The sequence below is a fragment of the Gossypium arboreum genome, chromosome 7 (assembly GCF_025698485.1).
Source record: "Gossypium arboreum isolate Shixiya-1 chromosome 7, ASM2569848v2, whole genome shotgun sequence".
NCBI lineage: Eukaryota > Viridiplantae > Streptophyta > Magnoliopsida > Malvales > Malvaceae > Gossypium > Gossypium arboreum.
In genome coordinates this window covers 89,077,164-89,095,615 of record NC_069076.1, presented here as the reverse complement: position 1 = coordinate 89,095,615, position 18,452 = coordinate 89,077,164, and the positions used below count along the sequence as shown (strand labels likewise).

Here is an 18,452-nt window from a genome sequence, read left to right as displayed (position 1 = left end):
GTCATCTTAATCTGATTATACCCCGAGAATCCATCCATGAAAGAAAACAATGAATGTTTTGCTGTGTTATCCACCAACGTATCAATGTGTGGTAAGGGAAAATTATCTTTAGGACTTGCTCGATTCAGTCACGGTAATCCACGCACATTCGTATTTCTTTGTCAGTTTTTTTGGTGCAGGGACTATGTTAGCCACCCATTCTGGGTATTTGGAAGCTTGTAAGAAACCCGCATCAAATTACTTTTTGACCTCTTATTTTATCTTTAACAGCATTTCAGGTCTCATCCGTCTTAGCTTTTGCTGAATGGGTTTGCATTCTGGTTTCAGTGGGAGTCTATGGACTGCTACATCTCCATCCAATCCTGGCATGTCTTGATATGACCATGCGAATACATCTTTGTACTCGCGGAGCAATGCAATCAAATTATGCCTGGTGTCCTCTGAAATAGAGGTCTCAATTTTCACTTCTTGCTTCTTTTCTTCAGTTCCCAAGTTTATTGTTTCAACAGATTCTTGATGAGGCAAAATCTATTTATCCTCTTGCTCCACCATTCTTAGCAAGTCAGGAGACGAGACATAGTCTTCATCATTTTCTTCGGCTTCGAATTCTCCTAAACAAACAGTCTTCTCAAAATCGATTTCAGGACTCGTAACGAGTTTGTTCATGCAATTGATATCTGAGTACCTGAAAGTTGAATGGAAAAGGAAACTATAGAGGGGCATCTAAGTATTGAAACCAACAAACTGAATGTTATGGTATGGCATGAGGCAAATGTAAAGATAGGCTATGAAATGATTATGGAATTAGTGATAATGCAAAAAATTGTGACAAAATGCATCTTCATTGATATTCATTTAAATGATAAAGAGTGAATGCAAGCTCTTACAAAAGAATTCTATTATATCTAAGGACATAACAGAATGTTAACGTTTGAGCATTACTCTGAAGACTTATAAACTACAAGAAGATCATCGGCAGTCCAATTGTTCAACATGAAACCCGGGGGACAAGGGTGTATCTTTGAGACGTCTTTACTCGCGTCAGCTCCTTTGTCAATGACATTTATACTGATATTCTGAAAACCCTCTTCAATCATTAACATTTTGCTTTGTGCACTATACTGCCCTGGGTATATCATTCCCGCAGACGTAAATGTTTTTGACAAAGGAGGGTACGTTATAGGCTCCCATTCTAATTCTCGGCCTAAGGCTCTTACAATCCACCTTTCTCAATCTTTCTGTAACTATTTTCTTCTTTATTGCATGTCTAGTTGGAACCCCAAACCGTATCGGGCCTTGTGGTGCACTGGCTTTAGAGCCCTGACTATTCCTTGCAGATACCTTCCCAAACCTTTCCTTACTCGGGCTCCTTTTCCTTTGACCAAAGCAGTCATCATCTCCATCATTTTAGCCATTTGATCCCTTTGTTCGAGCGATTCCTCTCGAGATCTCACCATTAAGTCTCTTGTCTCTTGCTGTGACTCAGCCAGTTATTCTTGTAATTCCCTTTGGACTCTTTCCATTCTTTCGATTCTTTCATTGAACTTAGCCTCAATTGTTCTAGCTTGTCGACGCGTTCTATACGAATGGCGTGATTCCAGATTTGAAGTGTTGTGACTGCGAATTATATGATTCTAACCTTAGCTAATGATCATGGGATAGATATATGCAATGAATGAATGAGTGCATAAAAGAATGTCAATCATGAAAGATATGCAAGAAATAGGTGTTGATTTCAAGATAGCCCCTATTTAGGCATTTCATTCATCAAAAGAGTCTATTACACAATGCTTCAGTCACTCGTATAATTGACTCCTCCATTAGAAACCCGTTTTTGGCAACCATTCTCTAATCAACACATTCCTGACAAGATGCCTATAATACATGATGAAAATAAAGCAAAGACGAACAACCCTGGTTTGTAGTCAAATATAGGCAAAAAAAATCATGGAAAATTTATCAAATTACGCTACCCAATCTAGTCTATTAAACCAACCCAATCCCCTTGCATACAAAGTGAAAGTGCAAAAGGTAAGAGGCGTTTCTCCCGTGTACTTATTTTGGTGACTATGGAACAAGCGGAGGTTCGGCATGGCTCTAATTAGGGGGCTCGTACGGTTCACTATATGCGGTTTTGGTTCTAGATAGGTACTCGAATTGTTCGTACTATCGTCTACTAAGACTAGTACGAAGTCTCGGTCATGGCCCATCATAGGCTTACGAGATCAATTCGAGGGATTACATTTACTTATGCCTATGCGGAGGGACAAGTTAACTCACGAAAGCATAAGTCATATGTAACCCGAAAGTATTCACTAGCCTGTGCGGAGGGACGAGTTAACTCACAAAGGCGTAGCGTTTACTTTCACTTAAACGGACGAGGCCTGGGTAGAGAGCTCATGTTATGTAAAGATGCTCGTGCACCGTGTGTGGGGAGAAACTCACAAACCTTTACGTTTTATTTAAAAAACTAAACCAAAACTAAAATCACAAAAATTTAAAGCTGAAAAACAACCGGATAAAACAAGTTAGAATATATACAACACGATGCAAATGCATGATTTTTTTGAAAACAAAAAATTTGAGGATCACGACTAAATGTTAATTTGAACAAGGAACTTTGAAAATTTTGACAACGCGAGTTTAATTCGACTCGACTCTCAAAAAGGGTCCCTAGCGGAGTCGCCAGCTGTAGCGACGTAAAAATTTCTCTTTCGGTCACTAATTGAGGCGATTATTTGAAAATTTAAAAATCGACTTTCGATTTTATTAAAAAAGGGAGTCGCCACCGATCTTTTTTCTAGGCGTGACCGGACACCTAATAAATCATCCTTTTTAGAAAAGAAAACTTATTCTTGCACAAAATGAAGTCCGAATTTAGGTCTACATCAAAAGCCGAAGTAACGTTGGGTTCGGAGTCGATTCTGCAGCGAGGAAGGTATTAGCACCCTCGCGACGCCCAAAATTGGTATCTTATTAAACACGTGTTGTCTTGATTTTCAAAAATACGAATTCAATTTGACATTTAAGTGTGATCCGATTGAAGGAAATGAGAAGTTGTAAGTTTATGGTTTTTTAGAAGAATATCCCGTTTTTAACACGAGTAACTAACTTCACCCAAAATAACGATGAAATCAATGACTTAATGTTAAAATCGGTACATTGTCTTATTCTTAAAATTAAAATGTAAAAAGTTTCTAAAATGATAGTAAAAAATCTAAGAATATTATTGTAAAAATGCGAATAATGATGTGAATAATATAAAATATTAAAATATCAAAATATTAGAATAATAATAATTAATATTGACAAATAAAAAACAAAATAGAAATAAAAATGTGTACATAATATATATATTAGAAATAACAATGATGTTTAAAAATAATACTATTAATAATACTACATAAATATGTACATATATAAAAATAAATACGTGATAATATTAAAAATATGTACATAATATAGTGTAAAAATACATACATAATATAATTAAAATATATACATAAGATAACATGTAAATATATATATATATATATATAAATAATATAGTATTAAAGATATATACATAAAATAGTATAATATATATATACGTAATATAGAATTTAGAATATACCTAATATATTGAAAGAATATATATATAATATAATATTAAGAAATATAATAATAACAAAAAAAAGAGAGGGAGAGTGGGTGATTTCGGCCACAAGGTTGCCACCGGACATGGTCATCAATCATCATCGCCACAAAGACATGGCAATGGGACCTCAAAAAAACTTTTTCGGTAAAAATGGATAAGCTTCCTCCTTTTATTTTTACTTTCGGATAAAAGAAACAAAATAAGATTGAAAGAAAAAATGATAAGCAAACAAAGAACTTAAAACGAGAATAGACGAAGAAACCTCTTTTGCTTTGATCTTTGATTAATCTTCAAAAAAACTACTCTCTCCAAAAATTAGCCTTTACATGTAACGCCCCCTAACCCTATACCGTCATCGGAACAGGGTTACGAGACATTACTAGTCAATACAGTCCAATTTCGGTCATTAATTAAAATAAATATTTACACACATCCTAGTTTTAAGATGTCGTCCCTTTAATGGGCCCTCGCGGTCCAATATGAACAGTAAATTCAATTGGGACTAATTTAGAATCACTACAATTTTGGTAAATTTCAAAATTCATACTACATACCGTTGCCAACCATAATTTACTCATTTCATGAGTACATCTACAACCTAAATGACTCTCATAAAACATCCTAGGTACATGCCATTACCAATAATTAACACACTTTACCTTAATGAATTCGGGATCGGCGGGATCTTGATTCAACGTTCTATCTTTACTAAACTGCGACGAAACAAACCGTGACGCTGAGTATGGTATACTCAGTGGTATTTCCATAATCCGAACACTTAATAATATAACAATTAAACTTAAAATCACAATAACAATTATAAGTATTCATTTATTTGTTTTATAGATAAAATTTCAATTACTTACCATATAAATTCTATACAAGTCATATAACAAACACAATAACATATTTATTCAATTCTTTTCATTTACTTACCGTATAAATTCTATACAATATATTCACAATTCACTTGTTTTCACACTTTACTTCTTAACAATATACCATTTTAATTCATTCTAACATCAATCATCATCCATTTGAACTTCACTCATTTCATGAACCTTTTGGTTCATGTTTTCAATCTCATATCTCAATTTCAATTCTCAATTCAATTTCTCATTTCATTCCAATAGCTCAATCAATCAAATTCACTCGACTTATCTTTTCACTTATTTACCCCTATTAACAAGACTCGGACCTTAGCGGATACACGGATCCAACCAAACACACCAATATGGCACCCGATTGCCTCATCGAATAGTTGAAGCAATATTTGACACCCAGTGTCTTATCGGCCTAGTCAAGTAAAGTTGGTACCAGTACCTCATCGAATCTATCCGAAGAAATATAGTGACACCTAGTGTCTCATCGACTCGAGGTCGAAGAATCCTGAACACTTCCAATCCTATGGCATGCCAACTATATCCGACTCAGCCCGATCATCATTAATAGGGTATTCAATTCACTTTCAATTTTTTCAATCAATACACATTTTAATTAATCACATAAATTCATAATTCAATACAATTCAATTCACTTTTCAATAACAAATATCCAAATATCACAAATCTCATATTTAAAATTTTTCAAACAATTTATATTTCAATTCAATTCAAATAATCAATATATATTCAATATTCAATATATATATCTATATATATATCGTAATTCAATCAATATAAATTCAATAAATTCATCACATACTATATCAATCCATTTCATTTGCAAAACACAATAATTCTTACTTCAAAACACTTAATATACATATTAAGAAATAAATTCAACAATTAAGTATTAGGTTCGGATTATAGAAATACAAACCGTAATTTTCGAGCTAACTCCGTTGACTTTGTCTTGTCCTTTCTTTGCCGAGATTTCTGGTACCACATTGACTACGAAATTAATACAATTCATAATCATTAATACATTACTAATTCATATCTTGAGTTATAGAATTCTAAATTAAGATCTGCTAATTTTTCCTGAATTTTCAGAATTTTCAGAATTTTTGGTTTAGCCATTAAGTACAGTTTATTCTTTAAATTCACCCCTATTCTGCTGTCTGACAGTTTCGTCCCTTCTTCACTAAAAATTAATTATCTCACAGTACAGAACTCGGATAACATTCTCGTTGATTTCTAATAAAAATAGACTCATTAGGGATTCTAAACATATAACTTTAAGCCTCTAATTATTTTTATTCATTTTTTGGTGATTTTCCAAAGTCAGAACAGGGGAACCTGAATTCATTCTGACCTTCTCTCACAAAATTCATTATATCTCATAATTGACAATTCAATTGCTTATATCGTTTCTTCTATAAGAAACTAGACTCAATAATATTTAATTTCATATTTTATTCATCCTCTAATTCAATTTCTACAATTTTGGTGATTTTTCAAACTTAGACTACTGCTGCTGTCCAAAATAGTCTTAGTACAAAATGTTGATTTACTTTAATTTCAATTTAATTCTAACTAAATTCACTTACTTTTCTATCTTAATTCATACTTTATTTCTATTCAAATTTCATCCATACTCTCATTTAAATATTAAATTTCCAGCATACTTTCCTAATTTCAAAATTTCATCAATTTAGTCCCTACAACATAAAACTTATAACTTACTTTACAATTTGATCCTATTATCAATTCTACCTTGAAATTTACTCAATTAAACCCTTAATTCACTATTTTATTCAACATGAACTATACTTGAAAATCTATAGACTCTCAAAATATCAACTTAATTTCATCAAAGTCTTGTTCCAAAGCTTCTAAAACATCAAAATTTAAGAAGAAATGACTTAATTGACTTACCAAATTAAACTTTGAGCCTTGAAACCCAAATTTTCCTTTTCTTTTCTTTCTTTCTTTCTCCCTGTTTCTTCTCTGTTTCGTTTGCTTTCATTCTGTTTCTTATGTTTCTTTACTTATTTATATAATATAATATATAATATAATATACTATAATATAATAATAATTTAATATATATTTTAACACATAAAAAAATCTCGATTTTTATGTTTATGCCGCCTCACTTAGGACAAATGGCATAATTGCCATTTTGGTCCTCTTCATTTTCTTTTAATCTACAATTCAACTTTCATCCTTTATTCAATTTAGTCATTTTTCCTAATTACTCTTAATTAAACTAAATTTACTTAATTAAACTCTAATTAACCACTCAATTGACTTCGTAAATATTTTTAATAAATATTTACGAACCCATTCGAAACGGAGACGAAAATACACTTTTTCGGTAACGGTAAAATTCGGGTCGTTACAATTCTCCTCCCCTTTTATAATTTCGTCCTCGAAATTTACCTGAGAGAGGTGGGGATATAAGTACAAAGATCTCGCTGTTCCTCTCGGTTCCCATATTGCTTCTTCAATATTATGACATTACCGCTCGGGCTAGTATCTCAACCGACTCTTTTTCATACTATAGATTACATCAAATCTCAATATCCTTTGTCGGTATAACATGAAAGAGATTTGATCTCTATAATCTTCTGAGCTTCAAATCATGAAAAATTATCATAAACTTTCGTAACTTTAGAAGCAAAACCAAGCAATATTTTACCAATTTGACTTTTCTACAACTTCACATAGCCCAATGAACAAGAACTCAATTTCTTTTCAACTTTGATCTTTAAAATTTTCTTCCAAGGTGGATCTTTAAGAAATATCATATCACTAATTAAATACTCAATATCCCAACGTTTCAAGTCCACATATGATTCTTATCGTCAAAATTACTTTCAATCTATCTCGAATCACTTCCACTTTTCTTCAATTTCACGAATTAAACAACTCGCATATTCTTTTCTCATTGTATTTAATCAAATCCCATGCGGTTTACATCAATCATTATTCGAACTTCATACGGTGTTGAAAACTATTATTACGCACCCGAACTTCTTGTACTTGTTCTATAATCGAGTATAAACCACGTATCTCAATCAAAATAATAGAAACCACCATACCATGTAATCTGATAATCTCAGAAACCTAGATTTCAAACAATTATTGAGTAAGAAACTTATTCATACTAGAATAGAATATACAAGCTTCACCATACCTTCGATGATTACTCAAATACCGTCTTTCTTTTTCAAAGATCGAGACAATTCAATTCAAACCCATAGAAATTATATCCCACTTCCATTCGATATCCTTTCTAGTCATAATAGATTCGAAGATATCATATCGATATAAACATTTATATACAATTTCAAAGTACTACTTTTCTTTCCGATCTTCAACACATCTTCCTCAAATCTTTGTACATCTTATTCTTCCAAAATGCATAGACATAGTACTACTATAATTTCATGCAAATTCTCCTGTATAAGTTTTAAATCTCTCTGTTCAGCTTTTATTTCTAAATAGCAAACAACCATCATATCCAATCTGAAATGTTTAATCAGAAATCTGTATACTATATCCACTTAATCGATAACTCATTACCGCATTTCTGAGCTTCGCAGATCTGCTGTAAAGAAGCCGGTTTAATTTTTTTATCTCTACCAAAATTGAACCATCTTCAAATGATAACAGTCAGATGTTCATAGCTCATAACACAAAACAAAGCTTTCAACTTGAATATACATACATTCATTGTCTTTTCGGATGATAATTAATTATCATATCTTGATCTTTTAATGCAAGAACAATAACTACCACTTCCGTGTCAGGTATCAAATAATTCTTCCCATGTGATTCTAACATTTCGTAACATAAACCATTACTTCACTTCTTCTTTTTTTTTTTTTTTGCATCAAAACACTACTATCCCTGTAAACCACAAGTTTTTTTATCGGATTTTAGACTGAACCAGAACTAGTGCTTCAGTTAACTGAGCTTTCAACTAATCAGAACCTTGCTAACGTCTATCAGATCATTCCAATTCCACATCTTTCTATAATAACCGACTAGTTTTAGAAAACCTCGATTTCAAATATATTTTCACTATCATTTCAGTTACAAAATCTATAGCACATTCAACTTCTTCAATCAACGATGAGTTCGGGTAACTCTTACGGAAACACATTAGAATTCTCTTGCACTATTGCCTTGATTTAAACCTTAACTTCAATATTTTAATATTCAATACATAAACAAGGTAAATACCATGACCCCTTTCCGGCGTATATCTATGTTGGCATGTTCAATATCACAATAGACAATTAGCTCAATCTTCTTTGATTCAACAAAACATTTCATCATCTTGATCTTGCAACATATTATACTTCTGCTTATAATTTACCACCATATCATGCAGAATTAACCATTCCATTATTGAGATTATATCAAACAGTAAGAACATCAAATCGTTCGAAAACAGTAGTATCATTATCAAGCAGTCCTCGCAAATCTTATCACCCATAAATACTAATCGAAAAATTTAATGCTTCAACCCAAAAATTTCAAGCAAACCCAACAGCAAATCTTTAATAGATCTTGAACTTATGTAATCATAGGAATAGTCAAACCAAGATCAATTTAAAATAATCATATTAGTGTCGATAAAGAAGAAAGTACTGTAATGACATCCGGTAGAGATAAATCTTCTCATATATAATTAACATATACCTGGGCGATGTTCATTCTCCAGATTTTACTGATGAAGTCATTTGTCACACTTGGCTTTCACTCGTATTTTTGAGATTACAGGTAACCTACCTCTATTAACTACATTACTCGGTCTTGAACTCTGAATAATGTTTTTTTTTCAATTTTCTTCAAGCAATCACTAAGATAATAATCAGGAGAATCATGTCTAACACATATTCCATTCCTTATTCTATATTCTTCATCTTCATTTAAACCATCTTCAAACCATTTGTATCATACAGTTTCTATCGGAATATACCCTCTGATATATTTATTTAATCAAACAAATTCCCTTCATACACAGTTGCAGTTATATGATCCTGTTTAAGCTTCAAGAATTCTGTACGTTTCTGATCAAGAAATCTCTGACTGATATATATATATTTCTTTCAGAACTCATCTCAGAAAACTTTCAAATAACCCTTTCTTAATCACAACATAATCAATGTTTTCTACCACTGGTAAGCTGAATCTTTTAACAGAAATATCATACCCTTCTAACATTTAATCGGTGATCAGAACAATTCATTTACAATCCCGATAATATTCTCTAACCAGGTTTCAGTTTCTTTCAAGATCATTCTCAACTGTAATTCTCAATTCATCCACACCATATATATACATGTCCAGATCATTAACAGCAGATAACTTACCCGTTCAGACAAGCTCTATACCTTGAAGCACTTCGGGAACCGATTGAGAAACAGGAGGGGTAGATATCATAACAAATACAATTTCTTCTATTCATTTGAAAAACATCGCTTATAATTCTAAATAATTATGTATCATTTTTTTTCTATTATTTCATCGGTCATCATTCAAGAATTAATTACCCATTGAGTTTATACCCGGTGTTGTTGATTCGGTTTTCATCTAATTCACGAGACTATTCGTCTCCAATTACATTTCATAATCAATACCATCGATATTTTTGTCTAACATTTTTACTAAAAAACAGTACCAAACAAATATATCAGCATCCAATCCCGACTCAATTTCAACTCAATTATGGCATGTACCCCTAGACTCAATTCTGAGTTCGATTTAGTCCGAGAATCGGCTAAACCTGAATAGCTCTGATACCATTAAATGTAACGCCCCCTAACCCTATACCGTCATCGGAACAGGGTTACGAGACATTACCAGTCAGTACAGTCCAATTTCGGTCATTAATTAAAATAAATATTTACACACATCCTAGTTTTAAAATGTCGTCCCTTTAATGGGCCCTCGCGGTCCAATATGAACAGTAAATTCAATTCGGGACTAATTTAGAATCACTACGAATTTTTAGTAAATTTCAAAATTCATACTACATACCATTGCCAACCATAATTTACTCATTTCATGAGTACATCTACAACCTAAATGACTCTCATAAAACATCCTAGGTACATGCCATTACCAATAATTAACACACTTTACCTTAATGAATTCGGGATCGAACTAGGATGCTGATTCAACGTTCTATCTTTACTAAACCTGCGCACGGAAACAAACCGTACGCTGAGTATGGTATACTCAGTGGTATTTCCATAATCCGAACACTTAATAATATAACAATTAAACTTAAAATCACAATAACAATTATAAGTATTCATTTATTTGTTTTATAGATAAAATTTCAATTACTTACCATATAAATTCTATACAAGTCATATAACAAACACAATAACATATTTGTTCAATTCTTTTCATTTACTTACCGTATAAATTCTATACAATATATTCACAATTCACTTGTTTTCACACTTTACTTCTTAACAATATACCATTTTAATTCATTCTAACATCAATCATCATCCATTTGAACTTCACTCATTTCATGAACCTTTTGGTTCATGTTTTCAATCTCATATCTCAATTTCAATTCTCAATTCAATTTCTCATTTCATTCCAATAGCTCAATCAATCAAATTCACTCGACTTATCTTTTCACTTATTTACCCCTATTAACAAGACTCGGACCTTGGCGGATACAGATCCAACCAAACACACCAATATGGCACCCAGTGCCTCATCGGATAGTTCGAAGCAATATTTGACACCCAGTGTCTCATCGGCCTAGTCAAGTAAAGTTGGTACCCAGACCTCATCGAATCTATCCAAGAAATATAGTGACACCCAATGTCTCATCGACTCGAGGTCGAAGAATCCTGAACACTTCCAATCCTATGGCATGCCAACTATATCCGACTCAGCCCGACATTGTTAATAGGGTATTCAATTCACTTTCAATTTTTTCAATCAATACACATTTTAATTAATCACATAAATTCATAATTCAATACAATTCAATTCACTTTTCAATAACAAATATCCAAATATCACAAATCTCATATTTAAAATTTTTCAAACAATTTATATTTCAATTCAATTCAAATAATCAATATATATTCAATATTCAATATATATATCTATATATATATCGCCAATTCAATCAATATAAATTCAATAAATTCATCACATACTATATCAATCCATTTCATTTGCAAAACACAATAATTCTTACTTCAAAACACTTAATATACATATTAAGAAATAAATTCAACAATTAAGTATTACGTTCGGATTATAGAAATACAAACCGTAATTTTCGAGCTAACTCCCGTTGACTTTGTCTTGTCCTTTCTTTGCCGAAATTTCTGGTACCACATTGACTACGAAATTAATACAATTCATAATCATTAATACATTACTAATTCATATCTTGAGTTATAGAATTCTAAATTAATATCCGCTAATTTTTCCTGAAACTAGACTCACAAATCTTCTTACAATAAAATTTTCAGAATTTTTGGTTTAGCCATTAAGTACAGTTTATTCTTTAAATTCACCCCTATTCTTCTGTCTGACAGTTTCGTCCCTTCTTCACTAAAAATTAATTATCTCACAGTACAGAACTTGGATAACATTCTCGTTGAGTTCTAATGAAAGTAGACTCATTAGGGATTCTAAACATATAACTTTAAGCCTCTAATTATTTTTATTCAATTTTTGGTGATTTTCCAAAGTCAGAACAGGGGAACCCGAATTCATTCTGACCTTGTCTCACAAAATTCATTATATCTCATAATTGACAATTCAATTGCTTATATCGTTTCTTCTATAAGAAACTAGACTCAATAATATTTAATTTCGTATTTTATTCATCCTCTAATTCAATTTCTACAATTTTTGGTGATTTTTCAAACTTAGACTACTGCTGCTGTCCAAAATAGTCTTAGTACAAAATGTTGATTTACTTTAATTTCAATTTAATTCTAACTAAATTCACTTACTTTTCTATCTTAATTCATACTTTATTTCTATTCAAATTTCATCCATACTCTCATTTAAATATTAAATTTCCAGCATACTTTCCTAATTTCAAAATTTCATCAATTTAGTCCCTACAACATAAAACTTATAACTTACTTTACAATTTGATCCTATTATCAATTCTACCTTGAAATTTACTCAATTAAACCCTTAATTCACTATTTTATTCAACATGAACTATACTTGAAAATCTATAAACTCTCAAAATATCAACTTAATTTCATCAAAGTCTTGTTCCAAAGCTTCTAAAACATCAAAATTTAAGAAGAAATGACTTAATTGACTTACCAAATTAAACTTTAAGCCTTGAAACCCAAATTTTCTTTTTTCTTTTTCTTTCTTTCTTTCTCCCCTGTTTCTTCTCTGTTTCGTTTGCTTTCATTCTGTTTCTTATGTTTCTTTACTTATTTATATAATATAATATATAATATAATATACTATAATATAATAATAATTTAATATATATTTTAACACATAAAAAAATCTCGATTTTTATGTTTATGTCACTCACTTAGGACAAATGGCATAATTGTCATTTTGGTCCTCTTCATTTTCTTTTAATCTACAATTCAACTTTCATCCTTTAATCAATTTAGTCATTTTTCCTAATTACTCTTAATTAAACTAAATTTACTTAATTAAACTCTAATTAACCACTCAATTGACTTCGTAAATATTTTTAATAAATATTTACGAACCCATTTTTCAGAAACGGAGACCCGAAAATACACTTTTTCGGTAACGGTAAAATTCGGGTCGTTACAATTCTCCTCCCCTTTTATAATTTCGTCCTCGAAATTTACCTGAGAGAGGTGGGGGTATAAGTACAAAGATCTCGCTGTTCCTCTCGGTTCCCATATTGCTTCTTCAATATTATGACATTACCGCTCGGGCTAGTATCTCAACCGGCTCTTTTTCATACTATAGATTACATTAAATCTCAATATCCTTTGTCGGTATAACATGCAAGAGATTTGATCTTTATAATCTTCTAAGCTTCAAATCATGAAAAATTATCATAAACTTTCTGTAACTTTAGAAGCAAAACCAAGCAATATTTTACCAATTTGACTTTTCTACAACTTCACATAGCCCAATGAACAAGAACTCAATTTCTTTTCAACTTTGATCTTTAAAATTTTCTTCCAAGGTGGATCTTTAAGAAATATCATATCACTAATTAAATACTCAATATCCCAACGTTTCAAGTCCACATATGATTCTTATCATCAAAATTACTTTCAATCTATCTCGAATCACTTCCACTTTTCTTCAATTTCACGAATTAAACAACTCGCATATTCTTTTTCTTGTATTTAATCAAATCCCATGCAGTTTTACATCAATCATTATTCAGAACTTCATACAGTGTTGAAAACTATTATTACGCACCCAAAACTTCTTGTACTTGTTCTATAATCAGAGTATAAACCACGTATCTCAATCAGAAATAATAGAAACCACCATACCATGTAATCTGATAATCTCAGAAACCTAGATTTCAAACAATTATTGAGTAAGAAACTTATTCATACTAGAATAGAATATACAAGCTTCACCATACCTTCGATGATTACTCAAATACCGTCTTTCTTTTTCAAAGATCGAGATAATTCCAATTCAAACCCATAGAAATTATATCCCACTTCCATTCTGATATCCTTTCTAGCTGTAACAGTTCTGAAGATATCTGTATCTGATATAAACATTTATATACAATTTCAAAGTACTACTTTTCTTTCCCAGTCTTCAACACATCTTCCTCAAATCACTGTACATCTTATTCTTCCAAAATGCATAGACATAGTACTACTATAATTTCATGCAAATTCTCCTGTATAAGTTTTAAATCTCTCTGTTCAGCTTTTATTTCTAAATAGCAAACAACCATCATATCCAATCTGAAATGTTTAATCAGAAATCTGTATACTATATCCACTTAATCGATAACTCATTACCGCATTTCTGAGCTTTGCATATCTGCTGTAAAGAAGTCGGTTTAATTTTTTTATCTCTACCAAAATTGAACCATCTTCAAATGATAACAAATCGAGATGTTCATAGCTCATAACACAAAACAAAGCTTTCAACTTGAATATACATACATTCATTGTCTTTTCGGATGATAATTAATTATCATATCTTGATCTTTTAATGCAAGAACAATAACTACCACTTCCGTGTCAGGTATCAAATAATTCTTCCCATGTGATTCTAACATTTCGTAACATAAACCATTACTTCACTTCTTCTTTTTTTTTTTTTTTTGCATCAAAACACTACTATCCCTGTAAACCACAAGTTTCTTTATCGGATTTTAGACTGAACCAGAACTAGTGCTTCAGTTAACTGAGCTTTCAACTAATCAGAACCTTGCTAACGTCTATCAGATCATTCCAATTCCACATCTTTCTATAATAACCGACTAGTTTTAGAAAACCTCTGATTTCAAATATATTTTTCACTATCATTTCAGTTACAAAATCTATAGCACATTCAACTTCTTCAATCAACGATGAGTTCGGGTAACTCTTCCGAAACACATTAGAATTCTCTTGCACTATTGCCACTTGATTTAAACCTTAACTTCAATATTTTAATATTCAATACATAAACAAGGTAAATACCATGACCCCTTTCCTACAGTATATCTATGTTGGCATGTTCAATATCACAATAGACAATTAGCTCAATCTTCTCGATTCAACAAAACATTTCATCATCTTGATCTTGCAACATATTATACTTCTGCTTATAATTTACCACCATATCATGCAGAATTAACCATTCCATTATTGAGATTATATCAAACAGTAAGAACATCAAATCGTTCAGAAAACAGTAGTATCATTATCAAACAGTTCCTGCAAATCTTATCAGCCCATAAATACTAATCTGAAAAATTTAATGCTTCAACCCAAAAATTTCAGCAAACCCAACAGGCAAATCTTTAATAGATACTGAACTTATGTAATCATAGGAATAGTCAAACCAAGATCAATTTAAAATAATCATATTAGTGTCGATAAAGAAGAAAGTACCTGTAATGACATCCGGTAGAGATAAATCTTCTCATATATAATTAACATATACCCTGGCTGATGTTCATTCTCCAGATTTTACAGTGAAGTCATTTGTCACACTTCGGCTTTCACTCGTATTTTTGAGATTACAGGGTAACCTACCTCTGTTAACTACATTACTCGGTCTTGAACTCTGAATAATGTTTTTTTTCAATTTTCTTCAAGCAATCACTAAGATAATAATCAGGAGAATCATGTCTAACACATATTCCATTCCTTATTCTATATTCTTCAGCTTCTATCTTCATTTAAACCATCTTCAAACCATTTGTATCATACGGTTTCTATCGAATATACCTCGATATATTTATTTAATCAAACAAATTCCTTCATACACGATTGCAGTTATATGATCCTGTTTAAGCTTCAAGAATTCTGTACGTTTCGATCAAGAAATCTCTGACTGATATATATATATTTCTTTCAGAACTCATCTCAGAAAACTTTCAAATAACCCTTTCTTAATCACAACATAATCAATGTTTTCTACCACTGGTAAGCTGAATCTTTTAACAGAAATATCATACCCTTCTAACATTTAATCGGTGATCAGAACAATTCATTTACAATCCCGATAATATTCTCTAACCAGGTTTCAGTTTCTTTCAAGATCATTCTCAACTGTAATTCTCAATTCATCCACACCATATATATACATGTCCAGATCATTAACAGTAGATAACTTACCCGTTCAGACAAGCTCTATACCTTGAAGCACTTCGGGAACCGATTGAGAAACAGGAGGGGTAGATATCATAACAAATACAATTTCTTCTATTCACTGAAAAACATCAGTTATAATTCTAAATAATTATGTATCATTTTTTTTCTATTATTTCATCAGTCATCATTCAGTAATTAATTACCCATTGAGTTTATACCCAGTGTTGTTGATTCAGTTTTCATCTAATTCACGAGACTATTCGTCTCCAGTACACATTTCATAATCAATACCATCGATATTTTTGTCTAACATTTTTACTAAAAAATAGTACCAAACAAATATATCAGCATCCAATCCCGACTCAATTTCGACTCAATTATGGCATGTACCCTAGACTCAATTCGAGTTCGATTTAGTCCGAGAATCGGCTAAACACGAATAGCTCGATACCACTAAATGTAACGCCCCTAACCCTATACCATCATCGAACAGGTTACGAGACATTACCAATCGAGACAGTCCAATTTCGGTCATTAATTAAAATAAATATTTACACATCCTAGTTTTAAGATGTCGTCCCTTTAATGGGCCCTCGCGGTCCAATATGAACGATAAATTCAATTCGGGACTAATTTAGAATCACTACGAATTTTTAGTAAATTTCAAAATTCATACTACATACCGTTGCCAACCATAATTTACTCATTTCATGAGTACATCTACAATCTAAATGACTCTCATAAAACATCCTAGGTACATGTCATTACCAATAATTAACACATTTTACCTTAATGAATTCAGGATCGAACTAGGATGCTGATTCAACGTTCTATCTTTACTAAACCTGCGCACGGAAACAAACCGTACGCTGAGTATGGTATACTCAGTGGTATTTCCATAATCCGAACACTTAATAATATAACAATTAAACTTAAAATCACAATAACAATTATAAGTATTCATTTATTTGTTTTATAGATAAAATTTCAATTACTTACCATATAAATTCTATACAAGTCATATAACAAACACAATAACATATTTGTTCAATTCTTTTCATTTACTTACCGTATAAATTCTATACAATATATTCACAATTCACTTGTTTTCACACTTTACTTCTTAACAATATACCATTTTAATTCATTCTAACATCAATCATCATCCATTTGAACTTCACTCATTTCATGAACCTTTTGGTTCATGTTTTCAATCTCATATCTCAATTTCAATTCTCAATTCAATTTCTCATTTCATTCCAATAGCTCAATCAATCAAATTCACTTGACTTATCTTTTCACTTATTTACCCTATTAACAAGACTCGGACCTTGGCGGATACGGATCCAACCAAACACACCAATATGGCACCCAATGCCTCATCGAGATAGTTCGAAGCAATATTTGACACCCGGTGTCTCATCGGCCTAGCCGAAGTAAAGTTGGTACCCAGTACCTCATCGAATCTATCCGAAGAAATATAGTGACACCCAATGTCTCATCGACTCGAGGTCGAAGAATCCTGAACACTTCCAATCCTATGGCATGCCAACTATATCCGACTCAGCCCGATCTTTGTTAATAGGGTATTCAATTCACTTTCAATTTTTTCAATCAATACACATTTTAATTAATCACATAAATTCATAATTCAATACAATTCAATTCACTTTTCAATAACAAATATCCAAATATCACAAATCTCATATTTAAAATTTTTCAAACAATTTATATTTCAATTCAATTCAAATAATCAATATATATTCAATATTCAATATATATATCTATATATATATACGTAATTCAATCAATATAAATTCAATAAATTCATCACATACTATATCAATCCATTTCATTAGCAAAACACAATAATTCTTACTTCAAAACACTTAATATACATATTAAGAAATAAATTCAACAATTAAGTATTAGGTTCGGATTATAGAAATACAAACCGTAATTTTCGAGCTAACTCCCGTTGACTTTGTCTTATCCTTTCTTTGCCGAGATTTCTGGTACCACATTGACTACGAAATTAATACAATTCATAATCATTAATACATTACTAATTCATATCTTGAGTTATAGAATTCTAAATTAAGATCCGCTAATTTTTCCTGAAACTAGACT

The 18,452-nt window shown here is 31.3% G+C and overlaps 1 long non-coding RNA gene across 1 annotated transcript; it reads right to left on the bottom strand.

Moving 5' to 3' along the window:
- Positions 1-10,525: 10,525 nt before the first annotated feature.
- Positions 10,526-11,916, bottom strand: LOC128295266 (uncharacterized). The gene is made up of 2 exons (XR_008285613.1): positions 11,844-11,916; positions 10,526-10,737 (listed from the first exon to the last, which is right to left on the bottom strand). It is a non-coding gene; the product is annotated as an uncharacterized LOC128295266 (long non-coding RNA).
- Between the last annotated feature and the right edge of the window lie 6,536 nt (positions 11,917-18,452).